The sequence below is a fragment of the Lepidochelys kempii genome, chromosome 18 (genome assembly GCF_965140285.1).
Source record: "Lepidochelys kempii isolate rLepKem1 chromosome 18, rLepKem1.hap1, whole genome shotgun sequence".
Taxonomy (NCBI): domain Eukaryota; kingdom Metazoa; phylum Chordata; order Testudines; family Cheloniidae; genus Lepidochelys; species Lepidochelys kempii.
Window position 1 is genome coordinate 2,389,169 of NC_136397.1, and position 22,583 is coordinate 2,411,751.

The 22,583-nt window shown below is 59.6% G+C and overlaps 1 protein-coding gene across 1 annotated transcript in view; it reads right to left on the reverse strand.

Moving 5' to 3' along the window:
* Positions 1 to 13,385, reverse strand: part of RAP1GAP (RAP1 GTPase activating protein) — a 188,032-nt gene extending 174,647 nt beyond the window's left edge. The window contains exon 1 of the mRNA XM_078849386.1: positions 13,229 to 13,385. The gene's annotated coding sequence lies outside the window, so the exon portion shown is untranslated. The remainder of the gene's footprint in view (positions 1 to 13,228) is intronic.
* Positions 13,386 to 22,583: the final 9,198 nt, after the last annotated feature.

Consider the following 22,583-nt stretch of genomic DNA (forward strand, 5'->3'; position numbering starts at 1 on the left):
TGAATTGAGAGAGGCTGGGGACAGGTATTTATACTTGATGGTATGGACCCCTTGGTGAGGGTCTTACATGCTGATTGCACTGCCTCCTGTCTCCAGTGTGGAATATCAGAGCTAATGTTGGCTCCATTAGGAGTCTAGTTACAGGCTGCTGAGCTGAATTCACTTGGGGCCAATGGTGCACCAGCACTGAGGCTCCCCTGCTACAAGCTGAAATCACAAAAGAGCTAAAAACTGACTAAGAGCTGAAATCAGTGAGTGTTGTGTGAAGTCGTGGGGGAGCCTGAAGATACATTGTGGAGCCGTTTGTGGGACGGCTGGAGCGGCTTGTGGACTGGCTGGTGGAGCAGTTCATGGGGCAGCGGAAGCTGCTTGTGGGAGGCGGAGCTGAGCGGAGCAGTTCGTGGACCGGCTGGTGGAGTGGAGCGGAGTAGAGCGGAGCCCTATGGAGCTGTGGGGCAGTCAGCTTCAGATCATGTAAGGTGCCCCTTACCTCTTCCCCTCCCTCCCTCCCCCCATTTCCACCCAGGTTGGGAGGTAAAACGCTGCAGATAAACTTTTGAACTCTGGGGCTGCCCTGACAGAGACTTTTGGGCCATTGGACTTTTGGGACTTTGAGTGATTTCGGGTTGCTGGACTCAAGAACCCAAGGGAAAGGACATGCCCCAATTTCCTTGGGATGGGTTTTCGCTCATGGGTTGTGTTATGAATCCGGTTGGTGGTGTTTCCCCAACATAATGCCGCATTGTTTCTGTCTGTTATTAAAAGGCTTTTGCTACACTCAGACTCTGTGCTTGGGAGAGGGGAAGGATTGCCTCTTGGAGGCGCCCAGCGGGGGTGGTATATATTTGTCCCAGGTCACTGGGTGGGAGCTCGAGCCGGTTTGCATTGTGTTATTGGAATGGATCCCCTAGATATTGAACCCGGCCCTTGTTGCTGCCAACTCTGACGGGCAGAAGGGTTACATATGCAACCATTTACCCCTCACAGAAATTCTGCCCTTACCCTCTTTACCTAGGGCTTGCTCTAGAGGAACACTTTCCTGAGCAACAACAGACTCTTTCTGGGTCTCCCTTACATCCAGAATTACCTCTGGCCCATCCGGCGGATTCCAACACAATCCCCTTTCAGGCAAACTTACAGACTTCCTAGATAAAAGGTCAGAAGCATTCTCCTTCCCTTTGCCACACGCAAGTTCAGGAATCTTTTCCTTCTTGCTACAGGTTTCCACACCGTCAGTAGGTAACACAATCACATCACCTTCATGCTCTCCTTGTGCCCCGGCTAGGATCTCACCCTGATTACACAGAGTTGCTTCACCCTTTCCCAACAACACACTAGCAACAGGCAAAATACAAGCACCAGAATTGTCTGGTCTCTGGGATTTTACATAGACCCTAACTGGATGCGACCTAGTTACAGGGCCATTCTCCTGAGCAGACACAAACTTAGGACCCTTCCCTTCCTGGGCTTTAACTGAATCCAGAACCAGCTCTGGGACAACTGCACAACCCTCAACCATCACGAGCTGAAAGGCCCCTTCTGTCTGCTCCACAGACAAAGAAGAGCCGGACACACTTTCTCCTTTCCCAGACACACAGCTTGGGATCTCATTCCCCTTGTCCCAGCACACAAGGCTGGTCACAGACAACTGCTTGGAGTTCAGGGTAGCTCCCTCCACAGGCAAGTCAATACCCCTGACAGACAGAGACCCATTTCCTTCACTGTCCCAATTCTCCACCCAGCTAACAGGTAAGGTCCAGGGACACTCATCTTCCAGTCTCCTCGCCTTCCCACCCTGCTGACTAGACACAGCCGTCAGCTCACAAGGCTGCCTAGGCTCATCCAGACTCTCCTTACTGAGCACCTTGCCACTCCCCACAGATCCCCTGCCCTGCCTGTGTCTCCCCCCACTCAGCTGGGGTCTCAGCTCCCACTGTGCTCAGCGCTGCCCTTGCTGTCCCAATGGGGGTAGGCAGCGAGCTCGCTGCTTTCCTCACGGCATCAGAGCCAGCCTGAGCCCCCTCTCCGGTGTGCAAGGGGGGCGGGGAGCATCTCTCTGTCCCACCCAGCCCCAGGGGTCTGGTTACAGGCAGGCAGGTATCCTGAGCCTAGCTGCTCCTCCCCCCTGCCAGCCAGGTCATCTGCATTTTCACTGACCATTTCCCTCTCCGCCGATTGGTTCCCTGGATTCAAATTCAAACCCTCGGCCGTTACAGGAGCAGGGCCTGGATCCTGTCCCAAAGAGACACAGTCACCCCACAATAGGGTCTTGCAGCTGATATCCTGGAGAACCCCAACAACCAGCCAGCCCGACCCCCCCTGGGTCTGCACAGGGATCTGGGCCATAGGCAGGGCGAGGGGCTTCGTCCCTGGGACCCTCACCCAGCTCACCCAGCCCCTCAGCATCTGAGGCTGCACCATCCAGAGCCTGACAACAGTTCTCTCTGTCCCAGGATCTCGCCACCCCAGGAATGTCTCCCCATTGACCATCCCCTTCCGCTCCCACTGGGGGCCCGAGGGGCTCGACCCCAGGAGACTCCACACAGACATAGAAGTTGGGGTCAGGAGTGGGAGCCTGTCCACCTCCCCACCCATCTGGCTGACAGAGTCTAAGGCCTTGGGACTCCACAAGGGAGCTAGACACTGGGGCTTTTCCGCAGGGTCCCCCTGGTTCAAATCTCCAGCCTGCTCAAAGGCAGTGAGGTGGCATCCACATGCCCCCCCCCTTAACCAGGGGCAATTTAGTCTCGAGGTTCCCTGTGGATCTGGTCCCCCGGGGTCTATCCCCACTCACCCCGGGGAGGTCCCCTAGGCCTCTCCGCTCCCCCACCGCCAGTTCATGCTGCTGCTGCTTCTGCAGCTCTTTCTCGGGCTCTCGCTGTCTCTCACAGTCCTCTTGCTCCCTCGGACTCAGCTCCAATCCCGTCCATCTCCGATCCCCCGATGGGGAACCCGATCGTGAAGACCCCCGTCTGGTCGGGGACAGGAGTCTTGGGGATGCCTGGCTACCACTCCAGCTGCTCCCAGATCCTGCTATAGCCCCATTGGGGGTCAGGAATCTGTTCCTTAGAGCGGTCATCCTCCTCCAGCTGCACGATTAACTCTGCTTTGGTGAACTTTCCAACGCTCAACCCTCTCTTTCTGCACAGGGTTACAATGGCCTTCTTAAGGAGATGGTGACAGGCCGTCACTCCGCTCTTCCCAAGGTGTTGTGGACTCACAGGGCCGTGTGCTCTCAGCTCCCCACGGTTTCCAGGGAGAACCCCTAGAGTGCCAGCCCTTCTCGAGGTCACCACCTCTTTGCCAGGGTCGAGCTGCAGACTCCTCCGCCCCTGGGACCGCTCGCTGCGATCCCCAGGGGGACCCTATTACTGCAAAACTCCTTCTCTCTCCCAGGGCCAAGCCACAGGCTCCATCCCTGAGACTGCTCACCGCAGTCCCCAGGGGGACCCCATTACTGCACAGTCCTTCTCGCTGGTCACACACTCCCAGGGGTTAACCGCCCCCCAAAACCGCTCCTCTCTGGGCCTTCAGCACGCCTGGTCCTCGTCAATCCCCCTTCGTTTTACTGCTCCTCGGTCACTTACTGCAGGAAGCGCCATCCGTGGGGTGCAGTACATCCCACCTCTGCCACCAGTTATCACTGAGTCCCTGGGCGATGCTCTGGAACTGCTCCCTGCGAAGCCAGGCAGGACTCTGGGGAAGTCTCCTTTCTGAGAGCAGCCTGTCTGCAGGACACACAGCTCACACAGCTTCCACCTTCCTGGGTCTGACCTCGGAGCATTCAGCATCCTCTGCCCCTCCGTGTGCTTCCCCCCAGCGAGTCCGCTCAGGCGGAGTTCTGGGGAAGCCAGAGGGTCCTGCCCCCCAACTCCGCAGTCAGACGTGACTCTCAGCCAGCCAGTAAAACAGAAGATTTATTAGACAACAGGAACATAGTCTAAAACAGAGCTTGTAGGTGCAGAGAACAGGACCCCTCAGCTGGGTCCATTTTGGGGGGGCAGTGAGCCAGACAACCACGTCTGCCCTTCACTCCATGTCCCAGCCAGCCCCAAACTGAAACTCTCTCCAGCCCCTCCTCCTCTGGGCTTTGTCCCTTTCCCGGGCCAGGAGGGCACCTGATTCCTTTGTTCTCCAACCCTTTAGCTCTCACCTCGCAGGGGGGAAGGGCCCAGGCCATCAGTGGCAAGGAAACAGGATGTCGGCCATTCTCTGTGTCCAGACCCCTGCACACACCTGCCTTCTAGGGCTCTGCAACAATCATACACCCTTATCCCACCACCTAGATACTTAAGAACTGCCTAGGGGAAACTGAGGCACCCCCACACTATTCAGAAGAAACATTAAGAACAGTCCCACTTCGTCACAGTGGGCACTGAGTGATCTTCCCTGCTAGATGGGTATGACTGCCTGGCAGCCCCCACTCCCGCCTAGACCTGCCGGAGCCAGCGCTCCACTCAGCGGGCGTCTCTCCAGTGTCCTCCTTGGGCTCCTGGCCCAGGGGAAGAGGATCCCTGACTCTGAAACAAGCTGTTTGCTGCAGTTGCTCTCAGCTCCTCTGTGGCTGCAAAGGGCTTTGCACGTGTCAGTCACTGCAGCAGGAGGGATCCCAGCCAAGGGCAGCAGCCCGGAGCGTCGCCCTGGGAAGGGAGTCAGGCCAGCAAAGGACGCTCACATCGGGCGAGCTGGTTTCAGGCTGCAGTGGGTAAGACATACTGGGCCCGATTTATCCCCAAGGGAGCCCATGTCTCCAGGGGCTTGACACCCTGGAGAGGTTTGGCCCAAGCAGCCAGGGCTATGAAGGGGTTTTCTTTGCAATGGACTCGGAGCTGATCTTGGAGGTCCTTTGCCAGCAGGACCCTTGTGAGGACTCCCCAGGCAGTCCCATGTTTGCAGCGTTAGGGTCCGAGGTGCCCTCATGTCTTGCAGACAGACCCCCTGTTCCTACGGATGGGGATTCCTGGGAACGTGGCCTAACCCGCTACAGGCCCGATGGCTCAGGTAGGGGTGAGTCCAGCATTAGCCAAGCCGGCTCAGGCACCAGGGGTGTAACCAGGGGGCTTCCATTCAGCAGCCATTCCAGCAAATCCACTGCACGTGAGTCAAGAAGATGCGCAAGACCTAACACGACCACAGGCAGCACCACGGCAGTCAGGAGGTCCCTTGCCAGCCTGCCCGGCTCGCTAGGCCCAGGGCCAGGCCAGCAGCCTGGCTCATGCTTGGGAGCCGCTGCCCAACCAGACCCGCGCACACGGCAGAGACCCAGCACCAGAACTGCCCCCTCCTCCCACACTCCTGCAGCGCCACACCCAGGAAACTAGCTGGTACTATCCCAGCCGCTCCTCCTCTGACCGCCCAGCATGTAACCCCCCCGCCCCCGCCCCACACCGCCCTCTCCCACTGCTCCATCCCACGGGGCTCCCAAGTGCCCAGTGCAAGCCCTTGTGCAAACCCGCCGCATCCTTGTGACCAAACCCTGCCCGTGCAAGCGCTCCCGAGAGGGAATCCGGGGGGAAGCAGCCCCACAGACATTTGGACACAGGGGTCTGTGCTCAGGCACTGCCCCCAGCCTGCCCCGCTCCCTGGCTGCGCCATCGAGCACAGTCCATGCCCAGCGCTCAGCTGGGGGCCAGTTGGGCTCATTTGCGTTATCCCTGCACTGTATGGAACCCGCCGGGGAGGGCAGGTAATGTGGACGGAAGGAAAACCTGGCTTTTCGCCCAGTGCTGGTTGGGCTGAATTCGGTTTGATCAGAAGGACCCAGCTCAATCGGGGCAGGTGGCTCCCCCAAACCGGCCATGCCCCGACCCCCACCAGCGCTGCCTTGGGGGGAGGTCACATGTTCTGATGCCCCATCTGAGGGTTCAGAGCTGGCAGAGGGGGGCCCTTGGGGCCCTGAGCCAGCGCTGTGGGGCGTGGGCAGGGCCGTGCAGCAGCTCAGCGAGCGCAGCGTGGGTGAATCTGACACAGCAGCAGTGCCGAGAGGAGAGTGAGTCACCCAGAGAGAGCCCAGGAGGTACGCGGCCATGCCAGGCAGGCACGCACCACTGTGTCATCGGCTCTGGCAGGGTGGCCTGCTGCAGGGCTGGGCGGTGCCAGGAGTGGGTGGCACAGAATGAGATTTGACGCCACTGTGCCACGAGTACCTGCTCCAAGAGATTCAGCCAAGTGCCCGGGCAGCCGCCAGCCAGGCCCGCTCTGCACAGACCTTCGGGCATCTCCGTCCAGACGAGAGGCTGCCGTGCACTGACACTGAGTGTCACCAGGCCTCTCCTACCCACGTCCACGAAAGGGTCCTCCAGCCTTAACCCCAACCCCGAGGCAAGGCACCATCTTGTCCTGCCCTCCACCTGGAGTTAACTCACCCCAGCTCCAGCAGAGCGGGGCCGGGCAGGGGCAGCGCCTGGTGGGGAGGAAACAGGATTGTTACGAGCATTAAAAGCTCCTTCCCCCAGTGTCCCCCATTTCCTGTTTGCACCGACAGGCCCCGCGGCCCTGCCAGGGGGGCAGCAGGGCACTTACGGAGCTCAGCTCCTGCCCTTCTGGCAGAGGGGGTGCGACATGAACCCAGAGCGCCCCCCGCGACCAGGCTTGGATGAAGGCAGAATATTAAACTGAAAGATAGCACAGCCCTGCCTGTGCCCCCAGGGCCCCCCCACCGAGCACAGCCCTGCACGTGTCCCCAGGGCCCCCCCCCCCGAGCACAGCCCTGCATGTGTCCCCAGGGCCCCCCCCCCCCCGAGCACAGCCCTGCACGTGCCCCCAGGGCTCCCCCCCCGAGCACAGCCCTGCCTGTGCCCCCAGGGCCCCCCCCCGAGCACAGCCCTGCACGTGTCCCCAGGGCCCCCCCCCCCCGAGCACAGCCCTGCACGTGTCCCCAGGGCGCCCCCCCCGAGCACAGCCCTGCACGTGCCCCCAGGGCCCCCCCCCCGAGCACAGCCCTGCACGTGCCCCCAGGGCCCCCCCCCGAGCACAGCCCTGCACGTGCCCCCAGGGCCCCCCCCCGAGCACAGCCCTGCACGTGCCCCCAGGGCCCCCCCCCCCGAGCACAGCCCTGCACGTGCCCCCAGGGCCCCCCGCCCCTGAGCACAGCCCTCTGAGCTTATAAATGGCCCCTACCCCACCACACTCCCCCAGTGCGAGTGTAAATTACCGGGGAGACAACACCACTACATACAACCTGCGCACACACCCCTCCCCCAAACGCACCCCTCTCCCCGCTGATCTGCCACCCCCCACAGCACTGCCAGCCCCAGCACACAAAACGCACGTGACAAGATCTCCAAAAAATCCAGAATTGGCTTCAAATCGCGAGGTTTAAAACCTCTCTTCATTCCCGCCACCCTGTCTCCCGGAGGAGCCCGGCAGGGGCCTCCTGAGCCCCCCGTCGCACGCTGCTTTCGAGCTGCGGAGCACCAGGAACGTTTATTAAGAACTAAAGCGAGATTCTCGCCCCAGCACCTGACTCCTGGAGCTGGGGCTTGAAGACAAACCCCCTAAACTGTGAGATTCCCCATAAAACCCCACAAGAGCCAGCGAGAGCTGACGGCATGGCCCCACCGACCCACTCGCCACATGGGCATACACACCCACCCGGTACACACGCACCCGGTACACACCCACCCGGTACACACGCACCCGGTACACACCCACCCGGTACACACGCACCCGGTACACCCAGTACACACCCACCCGGTACACCCGGTACACACCCACCCGGTACACACGCACCCGGTACACCCAGTACACACCCACCCGGTACACCCGGTACACACCCACCCGGTACACACCCACCCGGTACACACCCACCCGGTACACCCGGTACACACCCACCCGGTACACCCGGTACACACCCACCCAGTACACACGCACCCGGTACACACCCACCCGGTACACACGCACCCGGTACACACCCACCCGGTACACACGCACCCGGTACACCCGGTACACACGCACCCGGTACACACCCACCCGGTACACACCCACCCGGTACACACGCACCCGGTACACACGCACCCGGTACACCCGCACCCGGTACACCCGCACCCGGTACACCCGCACCCGGTACACCCCGCACCCGGTACACACCCACCCGGTACACACGCACCCGGTACACACGCACCCGGTACACACGCACCCGGTACACACGCACCCGGTACACACCCACCCGGTACACCCGGTACACACCCACCCGGTACACACCCACCCGGTACACACGCACACAGCCCCTGTACGTACAAACACACACACCTCCCTCTAGGCACCTGCACACCCAGCAAACCACTATCCCAGCTCAGCACGGGGACCGACCCCACCTTCCCTCCAGCCCCACCCTGACACCCCCCAGGACCACCAGCCCAGGCTTCTCCAGACCCAGGGCTTCCCAGGTGCCCAAGAGCCATCCCAGTGGCTTCGGGCCAGTCCCTGAGCTCTCTGGAGATGGGCCCCAGGCCTGGGTGGGGGGGAGGGAGGGGATGAGCTGGGGTTTGGGTCTGGCTGCCCCTAGGGGCAGATCCTCCCGAGAGCTCGGCACAGCGAGAGCGGCTCCTTCAGCAAATCGGCCCCAGACGCTGGCGCGGAGCAGCTGGGCATCCGGCCCCGAGCCTCTCAGTGGGAGTGGCTGGTACGCAGCACTTGGGACACCCCGGCTCTGGGCTGCAGAGAGACGGCGCCGGACCCCTGCCCCGCCCGGTGCCACGAGCCGGCTGCAGCGCAGCTCCACGCCAGGCGTGGGTCTAGCCCACGGAGAGCAGCAGGGGACAGATGGAGGCTGAAGAGAGAGAGACGCTCCAGCCTCAAACACCTGGCCCTGCCCCCGTGCCTGGCAGCGCTGGTGGGGTGGCAGCAGACGCCCGTGCACCGTCCCTGGGGTGGGGTGTGAGCGTGGCCTTGGGAAACAAACGGGGAGATCTCTCCGGGGAGGGAGATCAAAGGCACCTCGCCCACCCTGCAGCTCCCCCTTCATCTGGCTGTGCAGGCAGCTGCTCGTCCTGGTTACAGAGCGACTGGCCTGGCCCTGCCTGCAGCGAGAACAGGCCCATCTCTGGGTCAGAGCAACTGGCTCATCTCTGCCGAGCACTGCCCAGCCCCAGCCCCGCACACAGAGCCCCCACGGCCTCCCAGCCCACGGCAGCCCGGGGATCAGAGCCACAGGCAGGGAACAGGGGGGACCAAGGGACCCACAGGCTGCAGAGGAAGGCAAAACTCCCCCAAGGTCCCTGCCAATCCCCTCCCACCAGCACCCAGGCTGACCCAGTAGGCCCTGGGCGCATGACAAAACCGGCCAAGCCCCTGAGAGAGGGAATGCATGGTGCCACCTCAGAGCCTTAGCCCACCTCGCCCAGCGTCCCATCTCTAGGCCTGACACTTCAGAGGACGGAGATTGAAAAAAAAAACCCTGCCAGAATATACCCGGGGGGGGATTCCTTCCTGACCCCTGCCGGTGGACAATCGAAACCCTGAAGCGTAAGTGTTAGAAGAGAAGATGTAAACCAGAGGCGAGCAGCAGGCTGCTGAGTGCTGCCCCCCACCATCCAAGCAACCCCCCGCCCGCCATGCTCGTTACACATTCCCTCCAGAGCGGGGCCAGCCGCGGAGCTGCAGCTGCACAAACAAAGGGCCACGCCGCAGACCACACCAGCTCCACAAGAAAACTCGGGTCGGGGAGCCTGGGGGCAGGAAACCAGCAAGGCCTGAGGGCTCTGGCAAGCAGCAGGGAGGCAGGGTTCCCAAGAAGCCGTCCATGCAGCGGGCCCCGCAGCGGCCGAGGGGGAGGCAAAGAGCAGCGGGTTTGTACGGAGCGGGCACTGACAGGGCCTCCCCGCTGGTCACTGAGAGACGGGAGAGACAGGCGCCGAGGGGCGAAGGCCCCCCAAGACTTGAAACGTTGGGGGGGAGGTGCCAACGTAGCAAGTTAATGCAAAGCAACCCAGCAAGAGGGGCAGAGGGGCACAGTGCCAAGCAATCACCGAGACAGCCAGCAGGGAACAGCCCCGCGGCAAGGGGAGACCCCGCAGCAGCCTCCCATGGCTTCGGCTCGGCGTGCGAGACGAGACGCTAGTGCCAACGATGGGACTGTGGGAGGGAGGAGTTGACAGAAGAGAGTCAGCGTGCGAGGGGTGGCGGGCACTGGTGTGTGCGTGCCCGTGCACACACGCGCTGGCAGGCCGGGCTCCGTGCGGGCGGCGTGGGCGGGCGGCGTGGGCGGGCACTGGGTGCTGTGTGTGGGCAGGGCTGGGGGTGCGTGTGCCCACAGCTGGGCTGAGCGAGTGGATTAGATGGAGCCAGGCTGCGCTGGTCGATCGCTGCATGACCCCGGCGTGCGCCTCTCGGGGGGCCACGAGAAACACGGTCAACAGTGGGGGGGAAGGGCATGTTCAGCAGCAGCCCGAGGAAAGTCTCACCACAGCTCTGCCAGCGCCCCTCACTCCCGACCCGCAGCCCCCTGCTCGGCCAGCCCCCCCCCCCGGCTCTGCCAGCGCCCCTCACTCCCGACCCGCAGCCCCCTGCTCGGCCAGCCCCCCCCCCGGCTCTGCCAGCGCCCCTCACTCCCGACCCGCAGCCCCCTGCTCGGCCAGCCCCCCCCCCCCCGGCTCTGCCAGCGCCCCTCACTCCCGACCCGCAGCCCCCTGCTCGGCCAGCCCCCCCACCAGGCTCTGCCAGCGCCCCTCACTCCCGACCCGCAGCCCCCTGCTCGGCCAGCCCCCCCCCCCCCCCCCCCCGGCTCTGCCAGCGCCCCTCACTCCCGACCCGCAGCCCCCTGCTCGGCCAGCCCTCCCCAGCTCTGCCAGCGCCCCTCACTCCTGACCCTCAGCCGCCTGCTCGGCCAGCCCCCCCCCCCAGCTCTGCCAGCGCCCCTCACTCCCGACCCGCAGCCCCCTGCTCGGCCAGCCCCCCCGGCTCTGCCAGCGCCCCTCACTCCCGACCCCATGCAACAGCACATGCTGGCCAGAGGCTGACCTAACCGAACCAGCCCATTTAGCACCATCCTCCCTGATGCTGCCCAGTCCCATCTCTGCCACCAGCGCCCATAAAGCACCTAGAGCAGTAGGTCTCATCCTGGTGCGGGGGGGGAGGGTGCAGCCCAGAACAGGCTGAGACCCCCGCCCCAGGTGGTTTGTGCAATGCGGCACCTCCCGACCCCAGCAGTCCCCTAGCCTGCCAGTGGGTATTGCCTGACACAAGCGAAAAGCCAGGCTCCCACCTTCACAGGAGGTCTTGTGCCCCCAGCACCTTCCATCGTCAAACCCCATGGTTAGCACAGAAATGCCATGCTGAGCTGCAGGCCAGGATCCAGGACACCTGGGTTCTATTCCCGGCTCTGACATCGATTCCCTGAATGCCCAGGACAAGTCACTTTCCCCCCGTGTCAACAGGGATTGAAAATATCAACCCACTTGGGCCAAGTGCTTTGAGATCCTCAGGGAACGGGGCAGCAGCCTGGAGCTCCCCCTGGCTGGGAGAGCAGTGTTACCCTCACACAAGTGGGAATGACTCTGGATGCAGATTGGGAAGGGAATGGCTGGCAGCTTCTTCCTCCCTGCTTCACCTGGCAGATGCCAGCTGTGCTAATGCTCTGGCTCCTCCTGGCGGTAACTAGCCCACGGAGCCGGTCACGATCAGGTTGGAAACCCAGCACACCCACCCTCCAAGGAGCTGCACCACGCGGAGACAAGGAGGTTTCAAACGCTCCCTTCCCCACTGGGTCTATGTGCCACATCCCCCCTTAACTGTTGCCAGCTGTGGGAGCCCAGCTGGGCACACTGCAGCCTCCGGAGGGCAAGGAAAGGCCATTCTCGCACCCTGGAAAGGTCTCTCCGCAGTCACGCTCCCCCCGCCAAGCCCAGCTACACCAGCCCAGGAAAGCTGCGTGCACTTCAGCAGGCACCGCTGGGGCTGGACCAGGGAAGCCAGCCCGGGCCTGACACACAGTGGGAAGCCAAGTGCTCCGATCTCCAGCAGCCTGGATTTCACTGGGCATTTGCTGTGCTTGGAGTGCAGGGAGGAGGTGGCTCCTGGCCGGCTCATGGAACCAGAGGGGAAGCAAATCCTTCCACCCCTAGACACTGGTTTGAGTCCTGCCCAGGTCTGCAGCCACAGAGCTTCCCTGGGGTGAAGCGTTTTGGGGAATTCTCGCTCCAGCGGATCCAGAGCCACCAATGAGTGAACAGACCACAGGTCTGGGACTCGCCCGAGCCCAGCAGGATGTCCCGAGCGTTATTACCCTGCTGGCTCTGTATGGGTCCCCCTGGGGCTCAGCAGATGCTCAGTCTGGGACCCGCGTCCTGGCGGAAAGACCAGTAGTCAAGGTACCAGCCATGGGGGCCCTGTGCGAGCTGCATGTGCCCACGCTAAAGACCCGCATCCTGCCTGTGCCAATGGTGGCCTGGCATCACTTGCAACAGTGCGTGCCCGGCCTAGTGGGGCCCAGCTGGCTACTCAGGACCAGCAAAGCCTGACGGGTGCTCACTCAGGGGTGCTGCAGCACCGCTCTGGGCGATGGACTGCACGCAGAGCTTCCTGTGTCTTCGCACCCCACCAGCCCATGGAGGCTGGCCTGGGCTGGGCTGCCAGGAGTCCTGCAGCACCCTGCCCTGTCTAGCTGGAGCGAGGCACCCAGGAAGCAGGGCCGCTCTCCCAGCCCCAGAGCTCACCCTGCTAAGGCAGACGGAGCCCCGCAGTGAGACGGGCACCTGCCCGAGACCCCCGGTGAGCCAGGACCTTGGGGCAGGCAGCGCCAGCAGGAGCCTACCTGCATCGTGGCTGGAGGAGCAGCTGGTGCCAACCTGCCAGCACCCGCGGCAAGCCCCTTCCGAGCCGCAGCCCGGGCTACAGTGGGTGGGACACCCCGGGGGCCTCTTCGCTCCCCCTGCCCATTGCTCAGGGGGTGGTGACACGGGCCTCCGGCTCTCAGCTGTGCGGGGACTGGCTATGGAGAGCGAGGGAGGGGGGCAGGTTCAGGCAGATCCACTCACGGCCCAGGGAACGGAGCCGGCGAACACCCCCAAGCCCAAGCCCCGGCCTCTGCCCATCTCCGCCCGCATCTCGGGGCGCGCCAGCCCAGCGGGCGAGCCGCACTGTCCGTGTGGGCAGAGACGGGAAACTGAGGCACGGGGAGCAGACGCAACTTGCCCGAAGCCGGGGGTTGGAAGAGCCCAGGAAGGGACCCAGGCGTCCGGGCTCCCTCGGTCCCTGCGAGCAGCCGGCGGGAGGGGCCGGGGTCTCTTACCGCAGCAGGGGCGGGGGGCTCCCGGGAGCGCAGCCGGCGATGCCAAGCGGGGTGTCAGCAGCGGCGGGGCCGGGGAGGATCCGAGCCGGGCCGAGCCGAGCCGGGCCGGGCCGGGCCGAGCCGAGCCGAGCCGAGCGCTCCCCAGCGCAGCCGCTGCGGCTCTGAGCCGAGCGAGGCAGAGCCCGGCGCGTCACGTGACCCGCCCAGCCCGGCGCGCGGCCCGGGCGGCTCCGTGCACGGCGCTGCGGGGCGGGCGCGGGGCGCTGCGGGGCGCGGGTTGGAGCGGGGCCGGCGCGCACCAGGCTGCCGCCCGCGGAGCCCGTCGGTGGATGAGGCATAAGGCCCAGGCCCGGGGCCCCTCCCCAAAGCAGGGGCCGGGGCCGGGTCCCCCGCGCGGGGCGCAGCGCCCCGACCCGACGTGCCCGGCTCCCCGGGAGACAGGCGGCCCCGCGGGTCGGGGAAGCAGGGGCTGCCGGGGCCGGAGGTGCCCTGGGGTCCGGCCGGGGCAGGGAGCGGGCGCGGGGCGCCGGCGGGGCGGGGGGCGCCGGCGGGGCGCGGGGGCGGGGCGCGGGGCGGGGGGCGCCGGCGGGGCGCGGGGCGGGGGGAGCAGCCGGCTGTGAACCCGGGGCTCTGGCCCCACGGGGCAGCTCTGCGCAGGGCGGGCTCCAGCCCCCCACCCGCCTCGAGGGATCCGGGCGGGGCAGGAGCCGTCGGCCTCAGTGAGGCTCCGCATTGGGCGAAAGCTCCGCTCTGGGGCCTGCTGGGGGCAGAGACGGGAGCTGCAGGCTGCCCTGGGTGCCAGGGAGTGGGGGGGTGGCACTGAGGGGGGGCGGGGCAGAGATGGCGGTGGGAGTGGGGCATGAAGATGGCAATGGGGCAGGGCATCCAAACGGCAGTGGGGGAGGGCATCAAGATGGGGGGCGGGGCATCGAGACGGCAGGGGGTGGGGCATCGAGATGGGGGCAGGGCAGAGATGGCAGTGGGGGCGGGGGCGGGGCATTGAGATGGCAGTCAGAGCGGGGCAGAGATGGCAGTGGGGGGTGGGGCATCGAGATGGGGGGGCATCGAGAAGAGCAACAGGGTGCTTAGGGGACTGCTCAGAGGGGTCTAGCCTTCCAGCAAGGGGGTAAGAAAGGAATGGCTAATTGTAGGGGATACCCTTGAAAAACAGCATGTGGACAGACTGGGAGAGGAGGAGACTGCGGGTCAGGACTGAGGGGCAGCAGCAGAGCTGGGGGAAGCCTAGCATTGGGACAGCGGGGGGCTGCAGAGCGGGATCGAGGGGCAGCAGCAGAGCCATGGGGAGTGAGCTGTCTGCATTGCTGAGGACTCCAGAGCAGGTGTGCCCAGGGCCTCCCAGGCCAGGTGCTCTGAAGCTGCCTACAAGTTGCATAGTGACACCCTGTGATGACTCAGCCTTGCACCAGCCATTTCAAAGGCAGGTGGGAGAAAGTGAAAGGGGCCGGCCTGTACCTGAGGAACCCTCTGGGGCCCTGGGGTCAGCCATGACCGGGTGGGGGGAGGCCCCCATGGGAAAACCAAGTGCCATCCTGCAGGGGCTGGGTTTCCCTTGCAGGTCCTCCATCCATGCCCTGAGCAGGACCCACCCTAACTAGTGCAAGCGGCCCAGGGCCCATGGCTTTTTGTGTCCAGCATGGGTAAGGTGACCAGACGTCCTGTTTGGGCCAGGACAGTCCCTTTTTCAGCACTGTCCCAGCCGTCCGACCTGATCAGTTGGCAGGAGCAAATGGGACAAATGCCCACTTTTGTCAAAAAAGTGTGGCATGGTGTAGAGGAACATGGGGGGAGTGGAGATGCCAGCCCCATGCAGGGGGGCGGGGAGGGGAGAGGCAGCATTCCACAGTGCAGGGGGCCAGTAGGGTTCCAGTGACTAGCAACAGCCTCCCCCCCGGGGGGGGGGAAGGCATTTTCCCGCAAGGCTGTTATGGAGACATGGACCCCACCCTTCCCCAAAGGGCACTGGGGTGAGCGGGGGAACTTGAGACAAGGCCCCGCAGACACAAGTGGCCTGAGAGCCCCAAGGATTTGGAGAAACAGGAGCTGGGAAAGGCCAAGCACTGGGCCAGCTCATGGGGGCGAGAAGCAGGATGGTTCAGGGAGCAGCTCAGTGTGCCCCATGGAGCACAAGGGCTTGGGGAGGCTGATGCAGGAGGCAGGGTCCTAGGCCGGGCATGGGGGATGGGTTGTGGATGATGTTCTCACAAGGCAGCTAGTCAGTTAACCTAGAGGAGAGCCCGGGCTCAAGGAAGCCCTGTGGAAGATGAAGAAATAAGTAGGTTGGGCCTGTGGAAAGGGAGGAGGCTGAGACCAGAAGGGGGCTGGCGCTGGGAGAGGCTGAGAGCTGGGCCTGGAAATCAGGTGCCTCGGGCTGCTGGAAATACTGGCTGGACGTTACAGTGACAAGTTCCAAGGGATGAGGAACGGCTGCAGATGAAGAAGAAGAAGCACACACTAGAAATCTCTGTCTGATGAAGGAGCAGGCAGGGCTGGCTAGGGAGTAAGGGAAAGGATCGGTAATTATCCAATCCCTCGCTGAAGCTGTTATTCCCTTGAAACCAGTGGCAGGGGTTCAGTGAAGCAGGGGATATACTCAGAATGCAAGTGGAGATTTATTACTAGGAGACATAAGAACAGGCTGACAAAGTTCTTTAAACAACAGTTTTAGGGAAAATAAAAGTAATTTGCCAACTACCTTTTCATGACAGACGCAAGAGGGGTAATGTCAGGGATTCCCCTAGACATGTCTGAGGCTGAAATTAAAAGGGGTCCAGGTGAAGACCAAGTGCTGTTTGTTAAATGGCTGATTAGCAGGAGAGGGGAGAACAAAAAGCATCCACAGCAGCCCGAGTAACATTTGAAGGTACAATGGTACCACAGGGGTTAATAGAGGGTGTCAACTCTTCTTAGTTAAACCATCTATCCTGGCCCCTTTGAGATGTTGTAAGTGTCCCGGGTTTGGGCATGTGGCAGCTGTCTGGGGGGGGAGGATGAGGTGGGGGAACTGTGGAGAGCACTCGTCTGAGAACTGTTTGCAAGGAAGGAGCAGAACTGAAATGCAGCAATTGGGGGATGCGCACAGTGCAGCAGACAAAGAGTCTGCCAAACCAGAGAGATACAGAAAATTTAAATGACCTGAACCGTATCTTACGAAGAAGCTACCAAAAGATATTCACAGCTGAGCGTGGAGCAGGCGGAACATGCCAGTGAGGGGAGAAAGCTGCTGGTACAACCACCCTCGTGCAGGGCCGGAAAGCGGATACTGGGGGACTAGACGGAGGCGCTGCTTGTAGGGACAGAGGCATTTGTAGCATTTATGACGGAAGTGATTAATTGCATTTACAGACAGGGAAGAAGTCTGAGAGAATGACCATAACAAAAGTGGCAGAAAAGTATTTGCATGTAGGCAATCTCTTGGAAGACGGCATTCTGCAATGACGGCAGTGTGGTTTAAACAACATGGTTCTACTGGCTTTTTGCTGTAATTACACTTAGTGTAGTCACATGGGGCTAGGAATTAAAGAAAGCTGGTTTTGATGTGATACACATACAGGAAACGTCTGATATTACATACACAAACCTGATGTGATATACATATAGGAAACATTTCTTAGCATTCCAGGATCCGATGTAATCGGATTTGGCCAAGAAATGCCAAGGGCAGGGATCTGCAGATTGAGATGAACAGCATTTATATTTTAAGTACATACCTGTTGCGATTCCTCTGCAGAATAATGGCACCTTTCTGTGAACCTGCACCGTGTACACCTGATATAAATCCTTGACAATGTTGAAGTGGAAGAGTTAGTTAAGGCTCTCAAAGGCCCGTATATTATTAGTGCAGACCTTAATCGCCATAATGAATGATGGGGAAGCTGGTTAAAATGTCAAATGCCCAGAACAGTTTGTTGCTCGATCCTAGAGCACCTGCTATGGTTAATTTGGAGGATGGAACCTTTGCATATTTAGATCTGGGAATTGCAACAAGCAGTACAGTAAGTAAACGCACCTTGGAAATCTATACAGAAGATAGAATGGGAAGTGATCACTTCCCTGTGCTAATTGCATATCACGGCCAAGGTAATGTTGAAAACACTGAAGGAATTCCAACCAGGAGCTTTAGAAAAGCAAACTGGGGACTCTTAAAGAGTAAGTGTCCTGAGTCTCTAAGTACCAATTGTATAAGTGATAATCCAGAGGCATTTCATGATAATATAATAAAGGGAGTTGTAGCAGCAGCCAGCCATCGAATGCCACAAACTCAGAAATCCCTGGTGCAATGAAGACTGTAAAGCAGCAAAGAAAGCAAGAAGGCAAACATACACACATACAACCAAACAAAAAGTACAATGAATAGCAAGTACTTTATGGACTACAACAGAGATAAAGCAGTGGCACAAAGAATTATGAAAAAGGCAAAAAGGGAGAGCTGGAGAAAACATGATCAGGAATGACAAAGATCCCAAGGTTTCAAAGCTGTATACACAAATTAAAAGACTGAATAAGTGAAAGAATGAATAAAATCAGATTTATCCTTGGTCTTATGGGAAATGATAAAGTTGAAAGTTGTAAGCTAGGAAAAGGGGACATTTTAACAAAAGAGTTCCAAACAGTTCGTAGTGATACAAATCAAAGTAAAACGTTTTGTGAGGGGAATAGATGGGGGAAAAGAATGTTTGCTGAAGAAAATGGTGGACTCTAGCACGGCTGGGTAGACTAGGAAGATGACACACTGGATTAATATGTCAGCATCCAGGAACTCAGAAAAGCTACTGCCAAGAGTAAAAACGCAGCCCCAGGAAAAGAGAGCATGTGCAATGCAAGGCTTAAACACCTGCCAGGAGGGAGTTTAAGAATTTTATTGAAATTATAGAATATACGGGGGAAAGGAATACTACGGGCAGAATGGAAGCAAGCAGTGGTTTTACTGCCAGGAAAACCTAGCAAATTATGCACAAGACTTGATGCAGAAAGATCTATTGCCCTCAAATCATGTGTGGAAAGGATGCAAAATGAGAGGTTTGGAAAAAAATGAAATTATCAACTGTGTACAGAGTGGGTTCAGGAAAGGGTGATGCAGAGCTGATCACGTTATAAGATTAGAAACAGAAACAGGAGGAACAGAGAGTTTCTGACAGCTGTCTTTTTGGACCCTGAAAAAGCATCTGACATGCTGTGGAGGGAAGGCTTGCTCTATAAACTGGCTACAGCTGGAATAAGAGGAAGAATGTTCTGGTGGATAAGAGACATTCAAAGTGACAGAACCAAGCAAGTGAGGGCAGGAGTGCTGGAACAATGTGCATAGTAGGGTGCTGAGAGCCATAGGATCAAACTGTAACCCCTGGATATGATGGAAACCGAGCCCCCCGCACACCTGTCATTCCGGCACCTAGGAGTGAGGGTTGGGGGCAGCTTTGTTGACTGTTTACACATGTCCTTACGAATGGCATTGCCCTCGGGAGTGTTATCGGCCCAGCTCTCTAACAGCGTAATTAGCGATCTCCCTGACAGAACACAGACAGGAACCGGTATTACCCTGTTTGCGGACGGCTGCGCTATCGGGTATATCACAGAAGAGATGAGATCGCTGTGGAGAGAAGCAGTGAGGTGCTCAGGGGGTCTCAGAATGGGGAGATATTTGGGGATTTGAGTTCTCGCTCGCTAAAACAAAGGAAATGCTATTCAGCAAAAGGAGGCTTGGGGTAGAATGGAACTTCTGATGAGTTCCGATGATGAGTTCAGACTGATGAACTCTGAACTCTGATGAGTTCAGAATGGAACTTCTGAATCTGATGAGGTTCAATAAGGTTCAATAAGGATAAGTGCAGGGTCCTGCACTTAGGACGGAAGAACCCAATGCACAGCTACAGACTAGGGACCGAATGGCTAGGCAGCAGTTCTGCAGAAAAGGACCTAGGGGTGACAGTGGACGAGAAGCTGGATATGAGTCAGCAGTGTGCCCTTGTTGCCAAGAAGGCCAATGGCATTTTGGGATGTATAAGTAGGGGCATAGCGAGCAGATCGAGGGACGTGATCGTTCCCCTCTATTCGACATTGGTGAGGCCTCATCTGGAGTACTGTGTCCAGTTTTGGGCCCCACACTTCAAGAAGGATGTGGATAAATTGGAGAGAGTCCAGCGAAGGGCAACAAAAATGATTAGGGGACTGGAACACATGAGTTATGAGGAGAGGCTGAGGGAGCTGGGATTGTTTAGCCTGCAGAAGAGAAGAATGAGGGGGGATTTGATAGCTGCTTTCAACTACCTGAAAGGGGGTTCCAAAGAGGATGGCTCTAGACTGTTCTCAATGGTAGCAGATGACAGAACGAGGAGTAATGGTCTCAAGTTGCAGTGGGGGAGGTTTAGATTGGATATTAGGAAAAACTTTTTCACTAAGAGGGTGGTGAAACACTGGAATGCGTTACCTAGGGAGGTGGTAGAATCTCCTTCCTTAGAGGTTTTTAAGGTCAGGCTTGACAAAGCCCTGGCTGGGATGATTTAACTGGGAATTGGTCCTGCTTTGAGCAGGGGGTTGGACTAGATGACCTTCTGGGGTCCCTTCCAACCCTGATATTCTATGATTCTATGATTCTCTCTGTGCTGGAAGAATGCAAGCAGCTCACCGGGGTACATTCCTTGGAGTTATGTATGGAGAATATCAAGACTCAGTGTGAAGACGGGGTGAATCTGCTTTAAGGTATTGCTGGGAACAGCCGGGTGCAGGTGAGAACATGCTGCGGATGCTGTGGAGGGCACTAATAAGACCAGCTGTAGATTAGGGGTGCCAAGCCAAGCCTTTCATTCAGCTTCTAGATCAACACTTACAAAATGAGACCCAAGCCCAGCCCAGGTTCTCAGCTGACATGCGGTGCGAGTATGCCCACTCCGTCGTGTGCTGCAGGGAGCAGCTGGGGAAATGCCTGTACAGCTAAGGGTGAAACTTAGAGGTGACCATCTGGGCGGAGGGTAACAGAACAGGATGAGCACTAAACAAATATACAAAGACTGTTGGGAATTAAGGAGACAAGAAGTAACTGGGCTGTAGAAACACCCGCCTGCTAACAGGGTCAAAAGGTGGTAAAAGACTTGGGTGAAAAGGAAGAACTCGAAGAAAGTAAAATCTTTAGTCCTGGGCAATCAAGCCATAGCTCAATGGCTGCCCTCCGGCTGTGGATTTGGAATTGTGAGATCAAACAAAGGGAAGGGCAGGACCATCAAATGTGATGACTGTGGTTTTGCAGTTTGGACATGGCAATTGGGGTCAGTGTTGCCAGGTCTTTACTGACGGCTCTAGAGACGGCCATGCAGGTAGAGTGAGAACAGCTTTTTGTAGCCCTGAATTTGGAGACTATCCAATTGTGTGGTCATTATGTTGGCCAAATTGATGGGCACGTGGTTGGCACTGACCCGGCTAAGAGTAGCACAGCTAGCTCTGACAGCTGTCCTATCTGACGCTTTATCGCATACACTGAGGGTCGGACAAGGAGCCTCGGAATGCAGGGTTGGCTTTGTCAATGGAATATTGTCCTAGCTACGGAGCTAGTCCCACTAGGTGTCCATACAGTCCTCGCGTGGATTCCAGTACACGTTGGGATTCCAGGCAATGAGATGGCAGATAAAACAGCAAAAAATGCCTTCCAAAGGAGGCGGCTGATACAGAGACCCGTCTGAGTAAACAGGACTCCAGAAGTTTGGTTAAAAGAGAACTTAAGAAGGAATAGCAAGAGCCATGGGCCAAAGAGAAATGAACGATGCCCTCAGCATGAAGATAATGGCATGCTGAATACTATGATAGAAGAGGGGAAGTCACTATATTTAGAGGGCTACCGGGTCACAGTGACTGGAATGGGAATTCACATTGACTAAACAAGCACAAAGAGGGGTTGTGTGACACGTGCAAAGGCCAAGAAACAGCTGAGCAGCTGCTGGGGCAATGCAGGGAGAATGACACAGAAAGAAAGGTTCTTTATGAAGAACTGAGATGCCTCAAGGCAACAGAGCATTGTCTGAGGACCGGGGAAGTGGGGTAGCAGTAAAAACGCATCCCTGGGCTTGTTCAAGGATGCAGGACTGAGTAAGAGGATACAGATTTTTGCGTATATGAAAACTGTGATGGCTGGCGGTCTTGGTCTCGCGTGCTGGGCCATGAAGTGACCTGGAAATAAAGAGGAAGAAGGGGGTTGCAAGGGACGTTGTCTGCAGTCACTCCCTGGGAGGAGTGGGTTCAGATCCCTAAACCCAGAAGTGGGGCCAGACGATCAAGAGGGAAATGGCAAGAAGGCTAGAGATAGAGACAGGGTCTGGGAACCTGTGCATAGGGTCTCTGGGCTGGAACCCAGAGCAGTGGGCAGAGCCAGGTCTCCCACCAGCCACGGGGGACTGTATAATGACCTGGCAGAAGGCTGAATCACAGAGAAGCAGCACAACAAGCCTGAGAGAGCCAGGGGGTCGCAGTGTTAGCAATTGTCGGGGGTGCGGGACGAGGGGAGGAGTCATCAGAATGGAAAGGAGCTAATCCCCAGACATGGCCACAACAAGGTGCCCCAGCGGTGAGTGACCCCCGTGACAGTGGGTCAGGGAGCAGGATGACAGGAGGTGGGGAAGCGGCTGAAACTGGACGCTGCCCAGCTGGGGCAGGAGAGGGTGGCAGGAACCAAACCAGCCAGGGCCAGCAAGTCACTGAGGGACAGGGGCCCGGCTGCTGCTGCCCTGCCAGGCTACTGCAGGGCTGGGTTCTCGACTCCCGCTGCCTGCACAAGAGCAGCATTTTCCTCTTTGGTAATTCCTCAGGTAATTCATCTGCCTCAGGCCTGGGTCCCTCTCAGGGCTCTGCCGGTGCCCCTCGATCCCGACCCGCAGCCCCTGCGCCCGGCCCTGGGCTCCCCACACCCACCTCTGCCGGTGCCCTCGATCCCGACCCGCAGCCCCTGCTCCCGGCCCTGGGCTCCCCACACCCACCTCTGCCGGTGCCCCTCGATCCCGACCCGCAGCCCCTGCTCCCGGCCCTGGGCTCCCCACACCCACCTCTGCCGGTGCCCCTCGATCCCGACCCGCAGCCCCTGCTCCCGGCCCTGGGCTCCCCACACCCACCTCTGCCGGTGCCCTCGATCCCGACCCGCAGCCCCTGCGCCCGGCCCTGGGCTCCCCACACCCACCTCTGCCGGTGCCCCTCGATCCCGACCCACAGCCCCTGCGCCCGGCCCTGGGCTCCCCACACCCACCTCTGCCGGTGTCCCTCGATCCCGACCCGCAGCCCCTGCGCCCGGCCCTGGGCTCCCCACACCCAGCTCTGCCGGTGCCCTCGATCTCGACCCGCAGGCCCTGCGCCCGGCCCTGGG